Here is a 16299-nt window from a genome sequence, read left to right on the forward strand (position 1 = left end):
TGGCGGGGCTGCCTGGGAATCTGTATTTGTAACCAGAGCCCCAAGCAGTGTTGAAGCAGCCCTGCCATTACCAGGCCTGCTGTTTGAGAACCACTGGCTCGAAGGATGATAATGTTTATTTGTCAGCTATCCTCAAGTGATACCACCATATGGGCACTTTGTTATTCAGATGAACAAAATAAAAATAAACGGTGAGGTGAATTTCTTGCCCAACTTAAATTATCAAGTGTTTAGAAACACGCTAGCACCTCTGATGAGTGTCTAAAGAGGCCTGAGTTCAGTTCTAAGGGACAGCTTTACTCAGCAGGTGACACTGCAGATGCCATGTGCTTGAAGGCAAGTTGGAGATCAAGTTGCAAGGGACACATTTGCTTGTCTGCACAGAGAGGGCACACATCCCAGCAGCTTCAGCTTAGTTAAACTCATTTTGGAAAATATTTTTGGCTCATGTGGTTTTATGCTTTTAGAGTTCCATTTTAAGCACTGGGTCCATCCAAACCCACGGAAGCTGAGCTGAAGCATCCAAGGAAGATGCTGAGTTTCACACAGATCTCTGCTGAGTCTGGAAAAATCTCTCAGATTTGTCCAAACTGCTTTGTTGAGAAATCAAAACAAAAATCACTAATCCCAATGGGGCTTGTAGGGTCCGTGATTTTTGTCCAAAACGACGGCAAAAGTAGTGGTCGGTCATGTGACTCACAAGCCTAAAGGTTTCATTATAAAACCTTAAAAAAACCCACAAGCTTAGTCTTAAAATACACTCCCAAGAGACAAACCAGAAAAAAAAATCATCTTAGTTTTGGCCTGGAAGCATAGACTAAGGAAACATGTCCAAACCAAATGTTTTCAGGGCTCACTACATTTTAAATCCAAAGCTAAATTTTATTCCATTGGGGTGACACTGTTTATTAACACTGTCTGTGGCAATTAGATTGTCTAGAAAAGTTCAGGAGAGCTGGAGGCCCTCTCTTGTTTATGCTATGAGCAGATCCGGCCTGCTGTCCAATAAAATGAGTACCAACAACACAAATTGTGAGATTTTGTTTTACCACATCTTCCTTCCCCTAAGATATGCAGACAACACATTATGAAATGAATTATCCTTTCTATTCTTTAACATAAAAGTTTACTCATTAATGTCAGATCCTTTTATAGCAATGACTCCTATATTCTAGGATACAAATAACCTGGAGAATTTGTGACACCTGCATATTCTTGTTGTTTATCACTATTTAACAAACCACCTTAAAATTTAGGGGCTTAAAACAACCACCATTTAATTGCATTTCAGGATTTTGCAGGTCAAGCATTCTGGCAGGGCTCAGCTGAGTGATTCTTCTGTTCCATGTGATTGACTGGGGTCACCCACTGGTATTCAGCTGGTGGGTGGTCTTGTCTGGAGAGTCCAAGATAGTTTCACCTACATGACTGGAAAATTGGAGGGTGATTGTAAAGCTAGCTCAGTCATGTTTTCCTCTGTCTCCACATGGTCTTAGTGTCTCATCACATTGCTCTCGTGGCCCAGGGCTCCCAGAGACCTATGCTAGCTCTGGAATTGGCACTGCCTCGTTCCATTGATCAGAGCAGCCATAGGCATTTCAGAGGCAGAGAAATAGATCCCACCTCTAGATGGGGAAAATGTCAAAGAATTTGTAACCATCTTTCATCCACCACAACACAAATGCCAGAGCTCTCTTCTCACAAATTCTGGTTTGCAAGGGGTGTGGTGGGGTCCAAGATCTGCATTTTAGAAGAAATTCAATGAGATTCCGGTACAACAGATCCTTATAGCACACTTAGAAAAATACCACATTATAAAGTGTAATGGAAAATGTTCTTATAATCAATCTATTCATCAATCAATTAATGAACATGGATTAGTCATGACACATGTCCCAAATCACGTTAGGTGCTGTGGAGTGTAAAGAAAGGACTGCTGCCTTCACTGCATTCGTGCTTCACTGGAGCCAGGTGCAGGGCAGCAGAGTCTGAATGCCAAAACCATCTCTTGGGAGAGGGTCGGGTGGGAGCAAAGGAGTAGTACAGAGTGGGCTCCTGCAGCCCAGGGGACTGAGGCAAGCACCTTGGAGCTGAGCCATAGAAATAAGGTCAAAAAGTGTGCCGGAATGAGTAGGTGGACAGAATGAATTATGGGGGAAAAGGGAACTGGGTTCTTTGAAGATCCCAGGCAGAAGTGGGGCTGGGGGCAGGGGAAGGGAGCAGGAGGCACAATGACTTCCAAGCTCATTTTTCAAAGTGTAATGTTTTCTCCCAGGCTTTTGACAGGATTATCTCCTCCAGTATCTTAGTCAGCTCAGGCTGCTGTAACAAAATACCATACACTGGATGGCTTAAGCATTGATTTTCTTACAGTTCTAGAAGCTGTAAAGTCCAAGATCAAAGTACCAGCAGGGTTGGTGCCTGTTGAGGAAACTTCTCCTTGGTTTGCAAATGGCCTCCTCCTTACAGTGTCCTCACATGGACTTTCCTTGGTGCATGGGGCACACACATACTCACACTCACATATGCACACACTCACATACACACTCACACTCACATATGCACACACATACACACACACTCACACACACACATTCACACACACACATACACTCACACATACTCACACTCACATATACACACACATACACACACTCACACACACATACTCTCTCATATACACTCACACACACATGCCCACACACTCACAACCATGTACACACACTCATACACTGTCACATGTACACCCACACAAACATATAAACAGTCACACGCTCTCACACAGCCCTACACACACACTCACACATGAGGAGAGAGACTCTTCCTCTTATGAGGCCTCCACTCCCATCATTAGGATCCCACACTCATCTAATTCTAATCACCTCGCAAAGGCCCCATCTTCCAACACCATCACTTGGGCGGTTAGGACTTTAACATATTGATTTGTGGGGAGGAACACACACATTTAGTCCATAATGTCTAGTCTCTTATTCGTCTGCAATCCTGGCTTTCTGTTGCCCTGCTGGCCCATGTTGTTCATGTCCAGACACACCGTGCAGCTCAGCTCCAGAATGGGAACAGCAACTCGTTCCAGCAACAATGCGCACTTTCAGGGCAGCCTGTCTCCCTTCCTCTTAAACTAGGCTTCTGACTCATCCTGCTTCTGCCCAGAACTAAATGGTGTCTGGACCCCACTCCCAAAGCAGGCTGTGTGTGAGAGGGAGGGAGGAGAGGAGAGAGGGTGGCTCCTTGGGGAGACACAGGTTAGGAGAATCTTAGAAGCTGGGTAAAGCTATAAAGGATATTATGATGGAGTCTGTGAGCAAATTGCTTAAACAATGCTGAGAAAGATCATCTGAAATCTAGAAGATTAACAGGGTTACAGACACCAGTGGAATGAACTCTGGTTGCTGACCAGAGAACAGGGTGGGGAGCGAGTGCTGGAAGAGAAGGAGGGTCCAGGAGGCCATCCGTAAACAGGGGCATGTATAGCACGCTCAGCCAGCTGGGCCTGGCTGCTCCAAGATGTCTAATTGGGGTGGACAGATACACTCCATCCACGGAAAACAACCCTTTCCTGTCCAGATCAGAGGTTGCTGTCAGTGCTAAGCCTATAAGTTCTGAAGCCCAGAGTCAAGACTGAAAGCCCGGGCCAGCAGCATTCAGGGATGGCGTCAGTAATCAAGCAGGAGCCTAGGCACAAACAAGCGGAAGTCCAGGGCTAAGCCATGAGCCAGGAATCAGCCTGGCGAGGAGCCAGGGGGCAGGTTGAGAGCAGCCACGGTCCCCACCAGCAGGGTGATCAATGGGTCAGAGGATGCTCTGCAGACAGACAGCAACCAGGAAGACAGAGATAACCATGAGCAAGGCTGGGAAGATAGGCCAGGATCACGGCCCATCTGCAGGAAGGGGAATGGGAAGTTGGCAGAGAACAGGATCAAGGAGGACAAGCATCTCGGATGGTCTCTCTGCCAGTAAGAAAGCTGCTGGTTCTTGCATACTTGCATACTTCCTGTTGGAATAAAAAGCAAGTTCAAATCAGCCCAAGGCTTCTGGATTTGTCCTAGGGACAGGATGGGAAGGGAACACTGTGCCTCTGTACCAGTTAGATGAGAGGGCCCCTCTAGGCAGATGCAGCCCTGGCTTGGCAAGCAGAAGCATCTAGGAGAAGAAAAGAGCCCCATCTTCCAGGCAGATGGAGGAAGCACCCCACCCTCAAGCTTGGTGAGCAGAGTGCAGTCTGGATTTAGCGCCCCCTATACTGGTCCTGAGATACTTGCATACACTAGCCAGATATTAGTGTTTTGACTGTAAGTCAGGACAATTTTGAGCTTCTCTTCTCTGAATTCTCTGGCACCTTCTCAGACACAGGGGTTGTAACGAGTCATCACCATGGGGGTATGAAGCATTAACACTGGGCTGATTTGGAACACAGGGGCAAGTGGGTGAGCCCAGGGGGCCTGGTGCATCTGCATCGTGGTGCCACCGCAGCCTGCCTCAGCAGTGGCTGGCTTATGTGGGGGGCAAGCTGGGAAAAGCTACCGAAAGGCACTGATGCAAAAAATGCTGTTCCAGTTGGATGGCAAACCGTATTCCACGCCTTGGCGGCTGGAGAACAAAAACTCCTGCTGTGCTTCTTTTAAGATCAGGAAAATATCACCTTGCTATGGGGTTACTTCTGAAGATTTCATTAAAAGGCAATGGTGGTCACAGCCTTGCCAACTTAGCTCCCTTCCCCAGGGGCGGTCATTGTACCTGAGCACGATGCTTTTGTTTTGCCACTCAGAGTAGCCCTTAAACTGCCTCTACTTCCTAATTTGTCACCCACCCATTTCCTTATCTTTCGATAGCAGCTTTCCCAAGGAGCGTGTTGGTTCTGGCAAGAGGCTCTTGACCTGGTTTCTGTTTCAGTTAGGTCTGTTTCCATAGGTCTGACCAGTTAGGTCTCTCTTATGCTATGCTTCTGTTCAATATTTCTTGAATGTTTGGCATGTGCCAAGCACTGTGGTAGGTGAATGCAGAGATGATTGACATGGTTTCTCCCCTTAAGGAGTTTACAGTATGATAGGAGACACAGAAACAAACCAGCAGTGGTGGGCAGTGGCTGCGGGCGGGCATATCCAGCATCCATTCTCTCCTTCCTCTTCCTAACAGAATCATAACACTGTTCTGGAATCTTCTCTCTCCTCTCCTCAAGAATCACCTCTCTCTTTCTCACTCTTTCTCTCTCTCTCTCTCTCTCTCTCACACACACACACACACACACACACACACAGAGCCTGCGTTGGAGGTGAGGTCCAGTGACTATTTGGTGGATAAAACCAGAAGCAGGATGAGTCAGAGGTGGCGTTTAAGTGGAAGGGAGCTGGGACCCACTGAAAGCCCACACTGGCACTGGATGGACCATGTTATTGGATCCACTCTGGAGTTAAGCTGTATGGCGTGAGCGACACGGGCCAGGAGGACCAAAGAGAAAGCCAGTGTGCAGCTGTGCTTCGTTCATTTTCACTGCCATAAACTATATAGTATGAATATACTATAATTTATTTATTCATATTCATGAGTTCATTTACTCATTCAGTCAATGGACATCTGAGTTCTTTCTAGCTTCTCAAAATTGTGTTTCTTTGAGAGGTGTTGTTTGATTTTGTTATTATGATAAACAATGCTGCTGTAAACATTCCAAAATAGGTCTCCTGGTACACATGGGGAAGTTCACATTTGGGGGTAATACCAAATTGTCTTCTCCATGATGGTACAATTGGCATTTCCACCAGCAGGCGTTAGGGTTCCATTTGCTCCATACCCTCACTCACACTTTGTTTTATGACACTTATGATATTTTTTAAATCTAGCAATTTACATTACAAATTTGAACTTGAATTTTTCTGATATTAATGAGATTAAACTTGTTGTGAACATTGGTCATTTGTGTTTCTGCTTCTCTGAAAGTTTATTCAAGGCTTTTGCCCATTTCATCCAGAGAAGACTGATGTTGGCTTGGACCAGCATAGTGGCAATGGGGTGGTGAGCAGTGGCCAGTGAAAAGAAGCACTGTGTTGTTATAAAGGGTGGTGAGCAGTGGCCAGTGAAAAGAAGCACTGTGTTGTTATAAAGGAATACCTGAGGCTGGGTAATTTATAAAGGAAAAAAGGTTTATTTGACTCATGATTCTGATGGCTGGAAAATTCAAGATTGGGCATCTGCATCCGGTGGGAGCCTCAGGCTGCTTCCAATTGAGGCAGAAGGCCAAGAGGATCCAGTCTGTGCAGGGACCACACGGTGAGTGAGGAGGCAGGAGAGGGGGGAGGTGCCAGGCTCTTTAGCAACCAGCTCCGTGGGAAGTAATGGAGTAAGAAGTCTATTAGAATCTATTAACGTATTAACTCCATTAGGGCACTAATCTATTTAGGAGGGATGCATCCCCATGACCCAAACGTCTTCCATTGGGCCCCACCTCCAACACTGGGGATCAAATTTCAACATGAGGTTTGGAAGAGAAAAACATCTCCAAACCACAGCAGCTCTGACAGGATTTGCTGATGGACTGTGTGAGGTGTGAGAAATGATAAAGACTGATTAGTCCTAGGGACATGCCTGAACCACAGGAAGGATGTTGTTGCCTTTGCTGAGATGGGAAGAAGGGAGGCAGATCAGGCTGGAGGTAATGCAAGGAGCTCAATATTGGACATGGTGTTTGAGGTTTCTATGAGACATCTCAGAAGTGGTGTCCTGTAGCCTGCTGGATGGAGAAGACTGGAGTTCAGAAGGGAGGCTCCAAATGATGCTAGACATTTGGATGTGTCACTCAGGATTGCCACAGAAAACGGTGGAATACTCAAATTAGGAACATTTAAGGAGGGTTTATTTACAAAGGAACTGTTTTTACAGGTGGGGGTACAGGGAACACAAGAGCTGGTAGAACACCAGTGCTCTACTTAAAATATCAAAGAACAAGGGAGATAGGGGTTACAGGAACTTGGAGGTGGAGAACTGGATCAAGACGGATACTTTACCCAGACATGGTGGCTCAAGTCTGTAATCCCAGCTACCAGGGAGGCTGAGGCAGAATGATCACTTGAGCCTAAGAGGTCAGGGATGCAGTGAGCTACAATCATGCCACTGCACCCCAGCCTGGGCAACAGAGTGAGACCCTATATTTAATAATAATAATAAACCCAAGGAGGTCCATGAGAGACATTATCTTTGGTTGAATGTCTTCACACAGTTGGGGCTGAGGGAAAAAAGGCTCAATATCACTCTTCTCTTTCCCCTTAATATCTTGCAACCACTCACCATTAGTTACAACCAGCCAGAATCCAGAAGGCACAGAGGCCTGCAGATAAAGTACATACCAGCCAACCTGCCGGGAAGAGACCAGGGCAGAGAAAGGTGGAGAATCTATCTGGAGGGAAAGAGGCATTACCTGGAACAAGCAGAGAAGCTGGTATTGCTGGTATTTATAGCCAGGAGACTGGATGAGATGCCTAGAGAATGCATGCAGATGGAAAAGATCTTGCAGAGGTCTGGGACTAAACTCTGGATTAGTCCAGTCTCTAGAAGCTGGATAGGCACGGAGGAAGCAGCAAAGGAGACTGAGAAGAAGCAACTCCAGGAAGGTATGGTGTCAGGAAGGTATGGTGTCTGGGAAGCCAAGGAAAAAAATGATTTCACAGAGAGAGCATTAAATGTGTCACCTGCTAGGACCTGGATAGGTCCAGGAAGATGAGGCTTAAGAACTGACCACTGGACACAGCAAAGCACAGGTCATTGTTGACCTTGACAAGAGCAATGGTAGTGGGAGGGGGACCTCACTGACGTGGGTCTGAGAGAGGAATTAAAGACTTGAGAATAGACAACTCTTTCAAGGAATTCTGCTATAAATTGTAAAATTACATATAAAGAGATGAGGGACATGGGTGGTCAATGGAAGGAAAAGTAAATCAAGACAGGCTTTGTTGTCTTTAAGATGAGAGGAAATAACACCCTGTTTGTATATTAATAGGAATTATCCAGTATAAAGGCAAAAATTGGATGATGCAGAAGAGAAGTGAATTGCTGGGCAATGCCCCAGAACAAACAAGGAGGGGTGGTGCCTGGAGCATAAGGAAAGGGCTTGGGTTGGGTTAACAGCTTGGAGAGTTCATCTCTACAAACAGGAGGGATGAGATGGTGGAGTGTGTGTGTACAGATGCTTGTGGGTGTGTAGATATGATGAGTGGTTTGTGGTAAGGAGGTTCATTTTTGATTGTGTCCATTTTCTCAGTGCAACGAAAAGCAAGGTCATCAGCTAACAGAATCTGGGAGAAGTTGGTGCTTTGCGAAGAGAGGAAATAATGTGAAGCAGTCCGCTAGTTTAGCAATCATCAAACTTTTTTTGCTTTCATACCTCCTAAAATAATTTTGAAAAATGATATTTCCTCATATATTTTTTAAGTGGCAACTAAAATTTTTCATTATAAATTTAAATCATTGCAAAAGATGTAATTTCATTTATATAACCAGCTGGGAAGAGAACGACTTTTGTTAAAGCAAAGTTATGGAATTTTTGAAACTCTTCTGAGTTATGTAGTAGAAATCACAAATATTATTTCCAAAAAGCATTTTTACAAACATTTTTATATCTATTATTAAAAATTATTTTTAATGATCTATCAACTGACAATGTAATTAGTTCTTGTTCAGTTTAATTAAAAGCAAAGTATAGGAAACTGAGCTGCAATAGTTATATTCCCCAATAATACTCATTTGTTTTCTTAACACAAATACCAATATTTCACATTGTTTCTGTATCTAATTCCTTATGGACTAGGCCATGGAGCATACTAAGATTCATAACAGATAAGAAGAATGTATTTTTCCTATTTTTGTAAAAAGAGAAGAGCAATTGTGAAAGGAAACTCCTAAATTCCAGATGTTCTCAGGCAAGGTAATTTGGGGAAAGTGTAAATTTGCAAAGTGACTCCCTTAAAAGCGTCCTTGCCAACGTGTCTCTTAGAAATTCTTCATGTATCATTTGTTTAAAACTGTAATTAAACATATATATAAAACATAAAATTGATCATTTTAGCCATTTTGAAGTGCAATTCAGTGGCATTAAGTGCATTTACATTGTGGTGCCCCCATGACTGCTACACATCTCCAGAACTTTTTCATCATCCCAGATGGAAACTCTGTTCCTATTAAACAACTCCCCATTCCTCCATCCCCAGCCATCAGCAACCAGTCTTATCATTTTGTCTCTGTGAAACTAACTATCCTAGGTACCTCACACAATATTTGTTTTCTTGTGACTAGCTTATTTCCATTAGTGTAGTGTCTTCAACATTCATCCATGCTGTAGTATGTATCAGACTATCACTCCTTTTAAAAGCTGAATAATATTCGTGTGTGTGTGTGTGTGTGTGTGTGTGATTTTGTTTTTCCAACTATCCATGGATATTTGGGCTGTTTCCACTTTTTGGCAATTTGAATAATGCTTCTGTGAACATGATGTATACAAATATGTATTTATTTAAGCCTCTGCTTTTAATTCTTTTGGATATATACCCAGAAGTGAAATTTCTGGATCATATGGTGATTCTATGGTTGTGTGTCCATTTTGAAGACACTTGTCTAAGAGAAGGGAAGCAAGGGTGAACCAAAAGAAGATAATATAATTGCAGGGCTTTCGTAGGGCTCAACTGAGATTGGCAATTCTGAATTTAAAGTAAAACCAGTCAGCAAGTTTGTGTTATTGTATTCCAGCACATTCAGTTGCGCAGGTGCAAGTATATAGGTTAGAGGAAGTGTTGGATAGAACTATGAATTCGGTTTAGTCAGACCATAATGTTAAAGCAGGAAAAGTGCAAAGGATTTGAGCATATGCCTATAATCTGAGTGGTTATAATTATTGACTGTGGAATACAAGCTGGGTAAGGACTTGAAAAGCATTTTATACATTTTTCCATATTGATCTGACAAATTCTCTGTTATATTAATTTCTAGATTCTTTATAAATAAAAACCTTTTAATACATGTTTTTCCAACTGTTTGTTGCTAGAGTATACAATAAAATTGGTTTTTACATACTAATCATATATTAAACCAGCCTAAAAACCTCTCTTTTAAACCCTAATTCTTTGTATATAGGATGCTTTGGGTTCTTTTGTAGGTGGTCATATCCTCCATAAATATTAGGAGTCATGTTTCTTGCTTTTCAGTTCTTACAGTTTTCTTTCTTTTTCATGTCCTGCTGTGTAAGTCCTGTATAATGTTAAATGAAGAACTGATGACAGATGACCATTATTATCTAAGGACTGATTTTAAATGGATGCTTCTAACATTTCATCATTAATAAAGATGTTTACTCCAGGTTTTTGGTAGGCACTTTATCTCATAAGGAAGCTCATAAGAGTTGGCGGAGAGCTTTCTTTTTAATCATGATTAAATATTGAAGTTTTTTTGTATTAGTTTGTTTTCATACTGCTATAAAGACATACCCAAGACTGGGTAATTTATAATGGAAACAGTTTTAATTGACCCACAGTTCTGAATTGCTGGGGAGGCCTCAGGAAACTTACAGTCATGGCAGAAGGCAAAAGGGGAAGCAGGTACCTTCTTCACAAGGGGGCAGGACAGAGTGAGTGTGAGCACAGGAAAAACTGCCACTTCTAAAAGCGTCGCATCTTGTGAGAACTCACTCACTATCACGAGAACAGCATGGGGGAAACTGCCTCCATAATCCAATCACTTCCCTCCCTCGGCATGTGGGGACTTCAGGTCCCTCCCTTAACACAAAGGGATTACAACTCGAGATGAGATTTGTATGGGGACACAAAGCCAAACCACATCATTTTTTCAAATGTGTTTTCTGTATCTACTGAGATGATCATATGGTTTTTCTCTAATGATTGGTTAATGGGTGGATTATATTTATGGAATTTTTAATATTAAATGATTCATCCATTTCTCATATAATCCTAACTTGGTCATGATGTAATATATTTTTTATCTTACTGGAGTCTTTTAATATTCATAACATAAGGAAACAGAGTTCATAACACCCATTTTACAGACAGGAAACTGAGAAGTAGGGAAATATGGAATATGCATGAGATTTACATCCAGCGGGTAGCAGAACAAGGACTCAAACCCTGGTCTGTCTGATGCTGAACTTATGTGCTTTCCTACTAACTATTCTCTTTGAGGCAGAAACCAGATCTTTCTTATATGTCTCAAGTGGCTGGGGCAGTGCTATATTCATAGTACTTATTCAAGAATTTGTGTTGAATAAATACTAAATGGCTGCTCCAGGACTTTATGGATTCTTTAAATATTCCTTAGCTAAAAAAAAAAATTACACTTTCTCATCAAATTAGCTCATCTTAGGTATTGGTCATAAAATGATGTGAAAGGTAAACAGAAGAAAAGGTCTATAAAAGAAGAAAAGTAGTTCTTTACTACTACAGTTCTTGAAATTCTCTATCACATTGGAATGGATAAAAAAGTAGAGTCTCTCTACATTCTATTTTGCCAAAATAGGATGAAGTAGTCAACTGTTATAGCCAAAATAATATTTCACTGCTAATAGAAAAACAGGCAGAAAAAACTACCTTGTCACCTTTTCTGGGAAAAGGAAAAATAAAGTTGTATTTCATCCTTAATTTTCCACCTTGTGGGCAAAAATAAAAGGAAAATTACTTCTGGGCAATACTGCACATATTATAGAATAATGAGCCATCTTAAGCAGTTGGGCAAGAAGCAGAACAACAAATGTTCACTCCAGAAAGAAGAGAATCATGCAAAAATAATAGTGTTGTTTTCAGAAGTAAAACTTAAAAAGAAATCAAAAGGGAGATACCATCAGATACACTATCATGGGCCAACTAAGAATGCCACGTATATCATTGTTAAAGAGACAGTGTGGCACTTGGGCACACGCTGGAAATTTGGCACTTGGAAGCTGATATGACTCATACCTGGCTCCTCACTGCCCTCATGGCCCTCTCTACCTGCAGCACCAAATCAAACCGTTTCATACCAGCTTTCTCCTCTCTCTCTCTGTCTTTTAATTAATTAATTGAACACTCCAACAAGTTTTTCTATAAAGCCAGCTAGTAAGATGGTCCCAAACACACCAATTCAATCAACTTTCAAGACTGGCTTCTAACTGCAGTGGCCCTTCTGTGTCTCTGTGTTGGCAAAATTATTAAGATGGCCCCCAAGATTCCCACGCCCTGGTGTATATGCCCTGAATAATTCCCTTCCCTTGAGTGTGAAGGCACTTGTGGATATAATGGAATATCACTCTCTATATCAATAGGTTATGATGAATGGCAGAAGGTATAAACAGATGTAATTAAGAGCCCTAAGTAGTTGACTTTGAGTTAATAAAAAGACAGAGTATGCCAGGTGGGCCTAACCTAATCAGGGAGACCCTATAAGAGTTCAGATATTTGAAGTGAGAGAGATTTCTCCTGCTCATGTTGGAAAGGCAGACAGTCATGTTGTGAACTGCTAATACAGGACATGTAGCAAGAATCTGAGGGCACCCCCAGAACCCAGAGTAGTCCCCAAACAACGACCAGCAAGAAGCTGGGACTTCACTCCAACAACCCAAATCAACTGAATTCTGCCAAGGACCAGTGAGACTAGCAAAGGATGCGAAGCCTCTGAGGGACTTGCAGCCCTGGCTGACCCTTGATTCCAGCTAAGTGAGACCCTGAGCAGAACGCCCACCTAGCTCATACCCAGACTTCCCATCTGGGGAAGCTCTTTGATAATAGATGTAAGCTATTTGAAGTCACTATGTTTGGGGTATTTTCTAATGCAGAAATAGAAAACTAATGAATTTATCGCTGAGCCTTAACATTTGAGAAAAATATGCCTAATCCAAGGTTTTGAGGTACTGTGAGGATTTATTAGGTAATGTGAGAGAAGACGCAAAAGGCCTTCTTTGTAAGACAGAAAAAGATGTCCCCATTGATTCGGTTGAGGGCATGTGATCGCCATTCATGCTGTTCATCAAGCATTTCCAGCCATCCCCCACTGTAGATGCCCACAGCCCTGCACAGTAGTCCCCTTATCTGAGTTTTCATTTGTCAGGGCTGTTACCCATAGTAAATGGCAGTCAACCGAAGTCTAAAAATATTAAATGGAGATTGGCGCGTCTCCTTGTCCCCGCAGGTCAGCTCTGCCGAAGGGGCCGCCGAGGAAGAGCCCAAGAGGAGATCCGGGCAGTTGTCAGCTAAACCTCCTGCAAAAGTGGAAGTGAAGCTGAAAAAGGCAGCAGCGAAGGATAAATCTTCAGACAAAAAAGTGCAAACAAAAGGGAAAAGGGGAGCAAAGGGAAAAGGGGAGCAAAGGGAAAACAGGCCGAAGTGGCTAACCAAGAAACTAAAGAAGATTCACCTGCAGAAAACGGGGAAATGAAAACTGAGGAGAGTGCCGCCTCTGATGAAGCAGGAGAGAAAGAAGCCAAGTCTGATTAATACCATATACCATGTCTTACCAGTGGTCCCTGTGTCCCTTCTTGTACAATCCAGAGGAATATTTTTATCAACTATTTTGTAAATGAAAGTTTTTTAGTAGCTCTAGAAACATTTTTAAGAAGGAGGGAATCCCACCTCATCCCATTTTTTAAGTGTAAATGCTTTTTTTTAAGAGGTGAAATCATTTGCTGGTTGTTTATTTTTTGGTACAACTAGAAAATAGTGTGGGATATTGAATTATGGGAGGCGTTGACTGTCTCGGGTGTCAGCTTAACATTCCATAGATGGGGGGTTAGTTTTTATATCCTAGAATGTATATTAAATGGCAATATGGAGTCAGTCCCACATTTAATGTCTTGAACATTTTATTTTACTTCTATTCTCATGTTTTTTAGTAGAATCGTTTCCTAAAGAAAACCACTCCTTGTTCATGGAGCTCCCTGTCAGAATTGTGTGCACTCTGTGACATCTTTGGTTGTGGTAGTCCTGTTTTCCTGATGACTTTGTTACTGTGCTGTGAAAGATTACAGATTTGAATATGTAGTGTACATGCTATTCAGTTGTGAACTGATGGGCCATATGTAACAGCTGATCAACATGTGAAGATACTGGTACTTGATAGCCTCTTAAGGAAAATTTGCTTCCAAATTTTACGTTGGAAAGTCACTGGAATAACTTTAAAAAAGAATTACAATACATGGCTTTTTAGAATTTCATTACATATGTTAAGAATTGTGTACAAATTGAAATGTCTGTACTGATCCTCAACCAATAAAATCTCAATTATGAAAAAAAATTAAATAGAAAATCCCAGAAATAAACACTTCATAAGTTTAAATTGTGAGCCATTCTGAGTATTGCAATGAAGTCTCTGATCTTCCCAGTCTGTCCCACCAGGGATATGAATCCTCTCTTTGTCCAGTGTCTCCATGCTTTAGATGCCCACTCATCAGCCAGTTAGTAGCCATCTCAGTTGCCAGATGGGAAAAACATAAGGTTTGGTACTATCAGCAGTTTCAGGCATCCACTGGCGTCTTGTCTGTTTGCCTTGGTGTAATCCTTGTTGGAAGGATGATGTGCATGATGTCGGCAATGAGGTGGAAGCAGAGGTGATATGTATCATTTCTGGGCCACGGCACTTGACCAATCCAAGACTCTCCAGAGCTCTCTTTCTCTCTGCTATAGTGCACAGTAGTGTTCCTGGTAACCTGGGTCTACACTGAAGACATGTGGGGTGGATCCTATTCTCTCATTATGCACCTGTAGTGTGAATAAAGTCTTTGTTATTTTAATAACAATATAATTGTATGGTTGTTTGTTACTGCGGCATAACTTAGCCCATTCTGACTTGAATGGGGGCTTACCGAACTACACAGCCCAAAAAGACAGCCAGAGACACAGAAATGAAAAGATAAGATAGGAGGGCATACAACGTCTTTCATGTTTTCTTATGTCTAAGTTATTTCCGCTCCTCATCGTAAAAAACAAACACCTGAAGTAAGTGCAAGCAGGAAAGAAAAACATGAGAATGTTAGATGCCTCATCCATGTTGAAAAGTATGGAAATAGCAGGAAATGGCACTAATGTCTGAGAAGAAGGTCAGAACCAGCTGAGTGGTTGGCTCTTTTCTCTACTCTCCAGTGAAGAGTAGGGGAAGCTCTTCTTGCACAACTCTTCTTAGGACAAATGCCATCATCAGTCTTTAGAGTTCCCGTGGTCCCTTAATTGCTGGAGGCTAGAAGGCAGAGTCTTCATGTCCTGCTGAGCAAGAGTGCCAAAGATAATTTAGAGCAAGTGTGTTTATCCAGCAGAAACAAACAACACAAACAAACAGAAAGTCTAATGGTGGGGTTGGGGGAAGGTACTATCAGAAGAAAAAAGAGATGGGCAGTAAAATCCTGTTTTAGAAAAGGAGAGAAGCAGCATTGGGCTAATAGGAAGATGTGTGTTATGTGATCAGTTTGATCAGTTTTAAGGGTCTTTTGAAAGTAGTTCAGATGTGTTCTGAGGCAAATACTAAACTTAGATCTTAAAGATAGAGGTTCTGGTGAAATGTTCTTTGGGAAATTAGCAGAAATTCCATTCTAGCAGGTTTGGATTTTGAAGATAAAAATACCACTGGCTCTGTGAACAGTGGGATACTTAAAGCAGACAAGTATAAATTAAGCTAACCTTATGTATATCTTCTCAAAGTGTTATTCTGCTCAGATGACATCAATAATGTATAGCCAAAGAAATGAATTGAGGAGGGAAAGAGCTCCTGACTAGCACCTGGTAACTCTTGACCAATTATAATAGAACTGACTAAACTCTACTTCTCAGACAGTTAAATTTTATCAAAAAGATACATCACCAAGAACTAGAACTGGGCACTATTACTTGTGGAATATGTCTCAATTTGAATACATTAGCTGTGTCTACATAGGAAGAGGAAATGGAATTCTGGAGAAATGAACTTGGTAATTCAGGCCATAAGCTTATATTTACAAAGAAAACATAAAGTAATTGTGACAAAATAGGTTGTTCAATTGAGTCACCTAAGGCAATTGCTTCAATTCCCTCACCCCACCTTTTTCTATAGATGTGTAGTCATCGTTATGGGGAATGATAAGAATATTGTGGATGGCTGAATGTTGTCCCAGGGGACACACTCCTAGTAAGAGCCCCTAAGCTACTGTATCTGCAAAATGTTTGCCTGCTAGTCATAGGCTCTTCTCACTCTAATGCTAGGTGATTTGACCAGCATACAGCTACTACAGGCAAGCTAGGTAGTGTTTTTCAGGTTCTATCTGTATCTCTCTGGACCTGGGTGATCAAGTCATCCGGA

At 42.0% G+C, this 16299-nt stretch overlaps 1 pseudogene; it reads left to right on the forward strand.

Moving 5' to 3' along the window:
- Positions 1 to 13104: 13104 nt before the first annotated feature.
- LOC126956170 (non-histone chromosomal protein HMG-14-like) lies at positions 13105 to 14704 on the forward strand (annotated as a pseudogene).
- Positions 14705 to 16299: the final 1595 nt, after the last annotated feature.

Source organism: Macaca thibetana, chromosome 6 (genome assembly GCF_024542745.1).
Source record: "Macaca thibetana thibetana isolate TM-01 chromosome 6, ASM2454274v1, whole genome shotgun sequence".
NCBI classification, from domain to species: domain Eukaryota; kingdom Metazoa; phylum Chordata; class Mammalia; order Primates; family Cercopithecidae; genus Macaca; species Macaca thibetana.